Here is a 10,478-nt window from a genome sequence, read left to right on the forward strand (position 1 = left end):
TCAGAGCTGGAAGGGTGGGTGGGAGGGAAAGCCTCCTGCTCTTCCAGCTCCGTGACCGGCTGAAAGCAGGATCTGGGGTTTATTTACCTTCTATAATTGAAACTTTTTTGCTTTGAGTGGAGCCTAGAGCTGGTCGCCGCAGGCAGGAAGTTGGCTTCCTCCATCATTGGGGCAACCAAGCCTCCTGCTTGCTCCAGCTCCGTGGCTGCCAGCCGCCATCTTGGTTGGGTTAATTTGCATATAGTTGTTCTGATTGGCTGGTGGGTGAGGCTTAAGGCATAGCGAAGGTATGGTCAATTTGCATGTTTGTCTTTTATTTGTGTGTGTATATATATATATATATATATATATATATATATATTAGAGGCCGGCGCATGAAAATTTGTGCAGTGTGGGGAGGGGGCCCCTCAGCCGGGCCTGCCATCTCTCACAGTCCAGGAGAGCTCAGGGGATGCCCTACTGACAGCTTAGGCCCGCTCCCCATGGGGGAAGGCACCGCTCCCATCACCCCACTGCTGCTGCCACAGCTGGCCCTCAGTTCTTAGGGCTGGCCCTGCTCCCCGCCCACTGGTGGCTGGGGGGGGGGCGGGATCTGGGGCCAGGCTGGGCTGTGGGAGGTTGAGGAACAGCAGGTCGCACCCCGTGCAGCCTCTGCAGAGGCGTGGCACTAGGACCGGCCTGTGCCATGCCTCTGTGGCTGCCTCTGTGGAAGGGGCAGCACTGGGACGGGGACCACACAGCCCCCTCTTCCACTGTTATAGTCACTCTGTTTTGTTAATCTTGAGCCATGGTGGTGTTTTACTGAATGTTGAGGCCTCTACCATATTGTAGTGGTGGGAGGGGCATTTTAAATCCTTTGAGGGAAGAATCTTCTAATTTGATCCAGTTGAAAGTAGTCCTCTCTTACACAACAATTTGGTATAGTGGCACTTTTAATGTAACCCTCAAAATCCTTCCTACCCTGCAAACTTTTTAATCATTTTATGCCCAATATTTTATAGACTATACTAAACCATATTGACTGTGTCTGTTTTAAAATAAAATTATGGTTTGGATTTTGTGAAAAAAATCATAATTGAGTGAGCTATTTCATGTTTAAATTTAGAGTCTAGAGAACAGTTGTGGCATTTTGCAATTGTTTCTTATGATTAATTGAAATAAGCATAGGAAGGTGAAGATTCTTTCCAGCTGTGACTTCTCTGCTGGAGTGATCTTTCCTAAATTGCTCACAGTTGTTCTGCTCCTTGTCTTTTCATGTAAAATCATTTTACAAACAAGGGTGAAAGTTCAGCCACTTACCATGTCCCCAGGTTGAAAATAATTATTGTCTTCTCTTAAAACCAGAATAGTTTTCAGGACCATGTCGTGTATCACTTTGTAAAATCCAAACAAAACTGTAAGCACAGCTTAATGTAAATTTCCAAAAAATCAGTATCCTGCTATCAAAGATTTTATTAAAGAAAAAAAGCGTAAATTTTAAGTTAGATTTCATAAACTGGGTACATATGAGTAATGCATACAAAGATGTTCAGACTTGACAGAAATAATATTGAAAATTAAGTCCGAACTCTGGAACTTCTAAACTAACCATGTGATTTGTATAAATCCACGTTTACTTATAATGACATTATAATTAGCATGAACCATGTCTAATGTGAGCTGTTTAGCCAGTTAAAAAGTAAAAGACAGAAAAGGAGAAAACAAAACAAATGATTCTGAATGACTTAGAGCTTTAAAATATTTAGTTGCTATCAGTAAAGCATGTGTTTCCTATAGCCAAACCCATATGTTCATTTCCAATGTCATCTTATTACTGAAGATTATTTCTACTGTCATTCAAAGCTGGTCTCTGTACTTCTGGGTATGTGCTTTTATTTATTTCTTTATTGGGATTAGTTAGTTAATCTTCCTAAAACATTTGCTTTTCACATTATTTAAACTTAAAAAAAAATCTCCAAAGCCTCTTTTGCCTGTTTGGCACATAGTTCCTCTGAGTTACTATAGAAGTGAAAAGTTAGCATTTTTACTTAAATGCCTAATTTTAAACACTGATGGTCATTGTTCATTGCAAATATGTTTATCGAGTGCTCTTATGTATCAGGTCAATTTTTGGAACTGAGTATACAGTTGTAGACAAAGCAGTAGTGTCCGTTTCTTTTAACATAGTTATAATCCAGTGACAGAGAAAGGCAATAAAAGCTAACTCCAAACCCTTCCAAATAAAATATAAACTGTGAGAAGTATCATTTTAATAAAGAAAGGACCGGATGCTATCAAAAGAGAATAACAATAAAAACTAATTTAGACTAAGGGAGATGTTGGTAAGGGCAAGTCTTTCTCAAGAAATTACATTTAATGAGATCAGAAAAATAAGTAATACCTATACTTGGAGCAGGGGATGTCAGAGGAAATAATAAGAACTAGACAGAATCAAAAGAGATTTTGGAAATAAAGTTCCTATAATCTATAAAATTTCATGTATGTAGATGAAAAAAGGAGAACTCAAAGATTTCTAGATTGAGCAACTTCAGTAGATGGGGTGCTGATTGGTGAGGTGATAATGAAGGAGAACAGATGTGTGTCAGGGGTGGGTAGGTTTAATAAGTATGTGACTTATTTGGGTTGTTTATGTTTGAGATTATTGTAATATATCCACATGGAAATTTCATATTAAAACATAGGTCTAGGAGTTTGCAGCTTATCTGCATTATTGTAAAAGCCTTCAAAATAACTGGTCTTTTCCTCTAGCTATAATATTTCTGATATCCTATAATGGGTTAGATTTCCATTTTCTCCTTCCAGAGAGTACCAAGTGCTTACTTCAATTGATGCTTATTAAATATTCTATTTATATGCTGGTTGGCTCCTGTAACCTGCATTTTTGGAAATAAAATATTGTGCCCATTACAGCTGCAGTTCATAATAGACACTCAATAAATGTTTGTTGCATGCATGAATGAATTAATAGATAAGTGGGTTAGAGACTTCAATGAGACATGTATATTTGTCTGTTCTGTCTCCAAAAGACAGATAGCTGGTTGCAGACAAAGATCTTAATCTTCTTCCAGATCCATTACCGTGTATAATACACTAATGGATATTAAATAAATACCCATTGATTATGGATCTGCAAATGAGATACACTGGTTCAGTTGGATAATCCTAGAATATGCCTGCAAAAAAAACCCAACATCTAATTTGCTTTATTTTTCATATTTCATAGGAAATATGGAGAGAAAAAATGTATCAACATACAGGAATAGGATGAGGATATGGAAAAGGGAATAAAATAAAAATCTAGAAATGGACAGTACTAAGGCAGAAAGACAAAGAGACCAGGACTCTATGTCTACAATTGTATCTGTGACATTTTTTTAACAGTATAATCTAATTACCATTATACTTTGCACATAATTCAAAATAAATAAACACATTTGATTACAGATGATTTGCCCCACTGGCAAGCTCTCTCTTAATAGCTAGCCCCCGCACATGAAACATAGCAGTTAATCAATACATTATTGCATACTGTCAATAATGATGTATTTTCAACCTATTTTAGCAAAATTTCTGGATATAGTTAAGAAATCTTTAAAATCCCAGCTGGGCCAGTGATTTTAATTTTAAATAATCTTTCTTTTTTAAAAATGTCTTTTTCTGCCAGCATTGTCATTAGAACATTAGCAGTAATTAAACCATAAGTGGAAGTTCTAGATGACTGGGCAGCTGAAAGATAACAATTAAGCATCATAGGCAGGAGGAATTTACACTTTCCACATAATCAGTTGTTTAGGTGTCAGAAGAGGCATTGGAGGCCAAGAGGAACAAAAAAACAACAAAACAAAACACAAAAATGGAAAAGACAGAAAAATCAGAAAGAATGATAATGAGTAGGATATTTCTTTGTCTTAAATTATTTCCATTTAAAATACAAAATTAAAGGCAATTCTTTAAATATTATATCAAAGCCTATATTATTAAATTATAAAACATAAGCTAGATGATTCTCTTACCCTTATGGTTTATGAAATCGCTAGAGTGAGTTGATTAAATGGCCTCTACATGCATGGTTACTTTCCTTCTAGCCCTCTTGTAAATACATATATAAAATCACCCAAAAGGAGAGAAAGAAAAAGAAAAGAATGAGTTCTTAGAAAAATGTGAAATATTTCTTTAATGCAACAAAAGTCAGAGATTGTGCAGTGAGATTGAAAGGAATAATACTTATACAATTATTGAAGAGAAAGTATACAGTAATTTATCTAACATTTAGATGTCTTCAAAAGAAATTTAGAAAGAAGGAAATAGTAAAATGATAGGTAGATCCTGTTGGTAATCAAAATAGTATAATGCTTGAAATTCCAGTTTTATAAAACAACAGAGTAGACTTTTCTGGGTTATTGCTCAAGGGCTAACTTCTACATGAACCTACCTCCTCCTGCATATTCAGTAAGAATTTAAATGCATAAACATAAAATATATCATTGTAAGCTCTATGGTGATGCTGTCACCATTAAAAACTTATGGCCTAGTGAAGGAGACGTGCATACATGATCAGCTAACTGCAGAGCTACTAAGTTTCTAGGATATAGTAGGACATCATGTTATGTTATACACACATTTTTAAAAAGCTCTTCAGAATTAACTTCACCTGTTTATCTACCCTATTAATTCTAGGTAATTGAATTTTTCTTCTGCATACCATGTTCCACAATCCTTCTGAAAGTGCTTATAAAATAATGTAAGTGTATATCACATCTCTAAGTCAAATATCCACCTATAGTCCTTGCTTTTTGGCCTTTAACAATATGGATACATTTTAGTAATTCTCCACATTGGCCCAAAATATTCTACTTGATGGATACACCACATAGAATATACCACCTACATTGAGTGGCCAGATTATTATGACCACCTGACTTTTGTAGGCAAATTAGCTATAATTTCCTGCTGAAGTTGCTAAAGGACCAGACCATTATAAACGTCTGAAGAGCACAACATACCTAAGTATCATTGCTGATCAGATTCATCCTATCATGTTGATGCCGTATCCCAATGGAGATGGCTTCTTCCAACAAGACAATGCGCCATGCCACGGTGCTCATATTGTGCAGGAATGGTTTCAAGATCATGAGGGAGACTTTACTTTGCTTACGTGGCTCCCACAATCACCAGATCTCAATCCAATTGAGCATTTGTGGGATGAAGTAAAAAGAGCTGGTTCCATAACCATCAAATCTCACAGAACTGGACAGTGCTATTCATCAGGCATGGTGTCAGATTCCTGGCATCACCTTTCAACATCTAGTGGAGTCAATGCCAAGAAGAATCGCTGCAGTATTGAAGGCAAAAGGTGGCCCAAAGAAGTACTGATGGGGTGGTCATAATAATCTGGCCAGTCATAATAATCTGGCCACTCAGTGTATTTTGCTGCAAGAAGAAATTTTCATCTTATACCCATGAGAAACTTTTTTTTTAAATATATTTTATTGATATTTTACAGCGAGGAAGGGAGAGGGATAGAGAGTTAGAAACATTGATGAGAGAGAAACATCGATCAGCTGCCTCCTGCACACTCCCTACTGGGGATGTGCCCGCAACCCAGGTACATGCCCTTGACCGGAATCGAACCTGGGACCTTTCAGTCCGCAGGCCGACGCTCTATCCACTGAGCCAAACCGGTTAGGGCGAGAAACTTTTTTTATCAGTCTCAAAATCTCTTAATTTTCGTGATACCAAGAGGTGTTTTCTCCTGATTTCCAGTCTACTCTCCTCTCCCTCTACTGCATTTTCTCTTCTCACTACCTAGAACTACATAGTTCTGTCTGATTAATTACCTTCCCATCCCAGTCAACTTGCCCAACAAATAAAAGGGCCTGCAGCGTGCAGGGAATGCCCTTCCTAGAAGACAGGGAAATTACCACCTGTTGCTTCTCAAGCTTGCCCCGGGTCTCTTTTCTTAGCCCAAACTGTTCCCCAAACCAGCCTTGAAGATACTTGCATGTTCTTTAGAAAAGTCTGACACATATAATATGCACATTCCATTACATACTGAGTATGTTAACTCTTCCCTTGGTAATTTAAAACTTCATATTAAATCATGGAGGGTTCTGATTCAGTCATATATAGATTTCCAACCTCTTTTTGATAGCATGAGGAATTTATTCAAGAGATATTTGGCAAAATTTGACATTTTTTTTCTTTCTGTAAAGACTTCAAGGATTATAATTTTTGGCATTTATAATAAGCATTCTCATTTTAAGCAGGCATGTGCTACGTACAGATTGATTAAAAGAGAAATCAGTATAACATTACATTAGTGTAATATTTACCCTTTAATGCCATTCTCTTTTTTTATAATTCTCAGAATTGAAACATTTTATTTTTGGTAATGGGGATTCTTTTCTCTTTGCTATAGTCTAGTGTTCATTGCTAGTGAGAAAATATTAAGCTTCTGTATTTCCACTTCAGTGGACATTATAAAAATAGCATCTTTCTTTTTCAATATAACTTTTTAGGCTACTGTCACATCAATGCTTAGGATTATTTCTTTCAGAAATCTATGATAATTCATTTTACTCCAAATATACAGGGGATAAGCCACATAATCTATTATTATTATAAAGGAAAATACCACACAATTAGTTAACTATTCTGTTCTTTCATAAAGGGTTAATTGGATTTGGACCAGTTTCTCTAAACTTGTCCTAAGCATAATTTCTTTAGCTGAGATGATGGAACAGGTTCTCCATTGTAAAAAAGTGTCTCAATCTATATTTTACCCATTGCTTCTTCAGGAACATCATAGAATATTTAAGATTTTATTTTCATTTATAGTCTATATCATTAAAGTACCATCAGAAACATACACAAGGACTTACAGGCATCAACATATTATGTTTAATCATGAATTGTTTGGAAATGACAAAATGCAAAACTTGAGATATTGATTTCAATTTTGATAATGAATAATACATATTAAAAGGCTTAATTTAATTAACTCTTGGAAGTTTATGATACAAAATGAGGATGTTTCTCATTTTGTTATTTTTATTAATATTATAAAAATAAAAGCTTGTTGCCCCGCAGGCGTGGCTCAGTGGTTGAGCATCAACCTATGAACCAGGAGATCATGGTTCAATTCAAGGTCAGGACACATTCCTGGTTGCAGGCTTGATCTCCAGTGTGGGATGTGCAGGAGGCAGCCAATCTGTTTCTATTGCTCTCTTCTTCAACCTTCCTCTCTGAAATCAATAAAAATATATTTTAAAAAATAAATAAAAGCTTATTTATAAATCACAGTTAGGAATAGTGAAGAGTCAGTGGATAGGAAATTACTAGTATGTACAAGAATTCCCCCCCACACTTTTGTGGTTGCGAGAGATGGGTGGGGCAATGCCCTGGGAAAGACCATGTGAGACATTTTCTAAAGGATACTCAGATCAGAGAAAGGGTAAAATGCACACGTCAAGAGGCCAAATGCCAGAGAGTCAAGATCACAGCCAAAGTATGGAAAAACCCCAGGGATTCTAGGATTAAGCAGGGAAATTTTGCAGAATACTTGCCACAGAGTACTCAGTGCCTACTTTTCTTTTTCTTGTATAAAACACAGGCTCACTCGTGTAAGTGCTTAGATAATTTAAAGGGGAAAAGAGAACACATTGGTACTGCAAAGATGCAATCAGTTCTTATAACAATAGTAGATGCACAAAATTCGTGCAAGAGTAGGCCTTCACAGCCGCTGCAGCCGCGTAGGCCCTTGCAGCCACAGTGGCTGCAGCCTCGGCTTCATCTGGAAGGTTGTGCAGACGGTGGTTCCGCCATCCGGTCTAATTCGCATAATAGCTCTTTATTATGTAGGATTTCCACAAACTTAGTGATCCAGAGTATTTTGACATCTGCTGTGTTCTATGAACTATTTTTAGGAGAAGCTCCTGGCCTCATTCTTTTCTTTATTTTTAAAATATTATAAATTTAATTATATTTGATTTTTACCACCATCAGTAATGCAGATCAAAGAAGAATACACATCTTTGTTGCCGGGCCGGCATGGCTCAGTGGTTGAGCATCACCTATGAACTAGGGAGGGGGTCACGGTTCGATTCCTGGTCAGGCACATGCCAGGGTTGCTGGCTTGATCCCCAGTGCGGGGTATGCAGGAGGCAGCCAATCAATGATTCTCTCTCATCATTGATGTTTATATCTCTCTAACCCCCTCCTTTCCTCTCTCTGAAATCAATAAAAACAGATTTAAAAAAAAGAATACAAAACTTTGTTTACTGACACTTGACACTATGAGCCAAAACAAAACAAAACAAAACAAAACAAAAATCTAATTTTAGTTCCCTTATTTTCTGAATTATGTTAAACTTATAAAGTCATTAGAAAAATGTTGTCATATTTATAATCATTCTTTCCATTCCATAAATGAATTTTTTCATTCAATTATCATTCCATGTAACCTACTCTTGTATTCTATTCTTCAGTGTGCTGTTTATTAATATTTATTGAATCTTTTATCTATTATATCTTGAGCTGGTTTGAATTGTTATATTGTGAATCTATTAGAAAATTCATTGAACTCTATACAATCTTAGGAGTTCCAATGTATACTTTTGGCTGCTATTTCCAACTTGATAGCAAATTCATTCATTCTTTCATAAAATATTTCTTTATTGCTTATTTGTTCCATGCACTCTTCTGAATGAGGAAATGCAGGAGGGTAGTAAGTTATAAAGTGGAAAGAATAATAAGCTTATTTATTGATTCTACCATTAACTTTTGGTCCTAAAATTTTTACTTAGTTTTGTGGTAGCAATGAAGAAAACTCATTGATGGAATGTAAACATGTTCCAATTGAAAATTTGTGGTCTGGAGCCTCATACCATTTCTGATTTTAGCTATGAGGCCACCCAGTGTGTTTTTCTAAAAGTGAATCTTCTGATGAGTTGTGATAGCATATGTTTAACTGCTAATGAGTAGAACCTCTGTGCCATGATATTGCAATTGGTGAAAAATGTTGAAAGATAGATTGTTCATTAACCCCTTGGGGATTATAACTTTTGTTTATTCAATTATATTACATTTACCACAATTTTCTTGTTATAAAATGCCATCTGCACATCCATTATCATTCAGACATAAGCAATTTAGTGAGAATACTAATGGGTTTAAATCAGTAAAAGTTGATGGCTTTCTAAAGTAAACTAACATTACAGAATTACTTTTACAAAATATATAAAGCAGTTTTGTTAGAGCCCATAGCAGAAAAAAATGAATAAAACCATATTCAACTCACATATTCATTCACATATTTTACTTGTATACTGCCCTGAGGAAGCCCAGATGGCTGAAATGTTGGCAAGTTTCTGCAGCTGCAATGATAATAAACTACTCTGTTATTACCTAGGTATGTGAGGTGAATACAGTGACACTGTCCTCTCTGCTATATGCAACTGGCAAGTAAACAGTGTGTATTGTATTTCTATACGATTGGCAAATGTGTCTTGTTGGATTTTGCTGAGTTCACCTTTAGCAATAGAATGCCAAAGGCCACTAAAGCACCTTCACGCAGACACATTAATCATGTGCCCAAGCCTGATGTGGAGTGGGTTGTTACCACTATAATGTATATGGAGAAAACAACAACTCAGTGGGTTACTTGATAGGCTATTAAATAAATGAATGCTCCAGATATACCAAAGGAGCTTAATTCAGCGTTTGTTATATGTTTATTTATTTAATACCTATGAACAACAAAAAATGTATTTGGAGGATTTGGCCAAGAAATCTTTCTATTTTTGTAACACTTTTAATGTAAAAATAGAACATGGTCATTGTTTTATAATGAAGAAGTATACACATAATAAAAAAGAAATAAGCATCTCTCAATCCCATCACTCTGATACAACCTCTGTTGATATTGTAGTGTTTTTTCCCTTTTATTTGCAAACAATACTGAGAAATTATACAGGTTATGTTGTTCTTTTCTAAGTAACATAGACATTTTCCTATGTCATTAAACATTTCTGTGAATTTGTCTCACTAGGAATCCTTCTCCTTCCCCAAACAGTTTTGCTGTATTAACTCTTAATCTTTCAAAAAATCTAAGTTCATTTATCACTTTCTTAAGAATGCTTTTCTTGACTTCCTTTGCTGGAGCAGTTCCCTATATTAAATGTCCACAGTATCTCAAACATTTTTTGTAGTTCTTATGTTAGTTTTTATGTTATTTTTATTTGTGTGAGTTTTTGAAAAAAATCAGTGAGATTTTGGTCAGAATTATGTTAAACTTATAAATTGATTAGTACAATATTATCATATCTATAATATTTATTCTTTCTATTCCATAAATCAATTTTCCATCCAATTCTTTTTGCATTTTAATTTAATCAATTCATGTATTAAATTTTGAAAGCACATCCTTTTTTGTTATTTTTATTAATATTTGGTCAAATCATTTATCCATTATATCTAAA

At 35.5% G+C, this 10,478-nt stretch overlaps 1 protein-coding gene across 1 annotated transcript in view; it reads left to right on the top strand.

Moving 5' to 3' along the window:
- Positions 1–10,478, top strand: part of LOC102430991 (cell adhesion molecule 2) — a gene marked incomplete at its 3' end in the record, with an annotated part of 1,034,261 nt that overhangs the window by 953,021 nt on the left and 70,762 nt on the right. The window lies entirely within an intron of this gene.

This window comes from Myotis lucifugus, unplaced genomic scaffold (genome assembly GCF_000147115.1).
Source record: "Myotis lucifugus unplaced genomic scaffold, Myoluc2.0 scaffold_339, whole genome shotgun sequence".
Classification (NCBI taxonomy): domain Eukaryota; kingdom Metazoa; phylum Chordata; class Mammalia; order Chiroptera; family Vespertilionidae; genus Myotis; species Myotis lucifugus.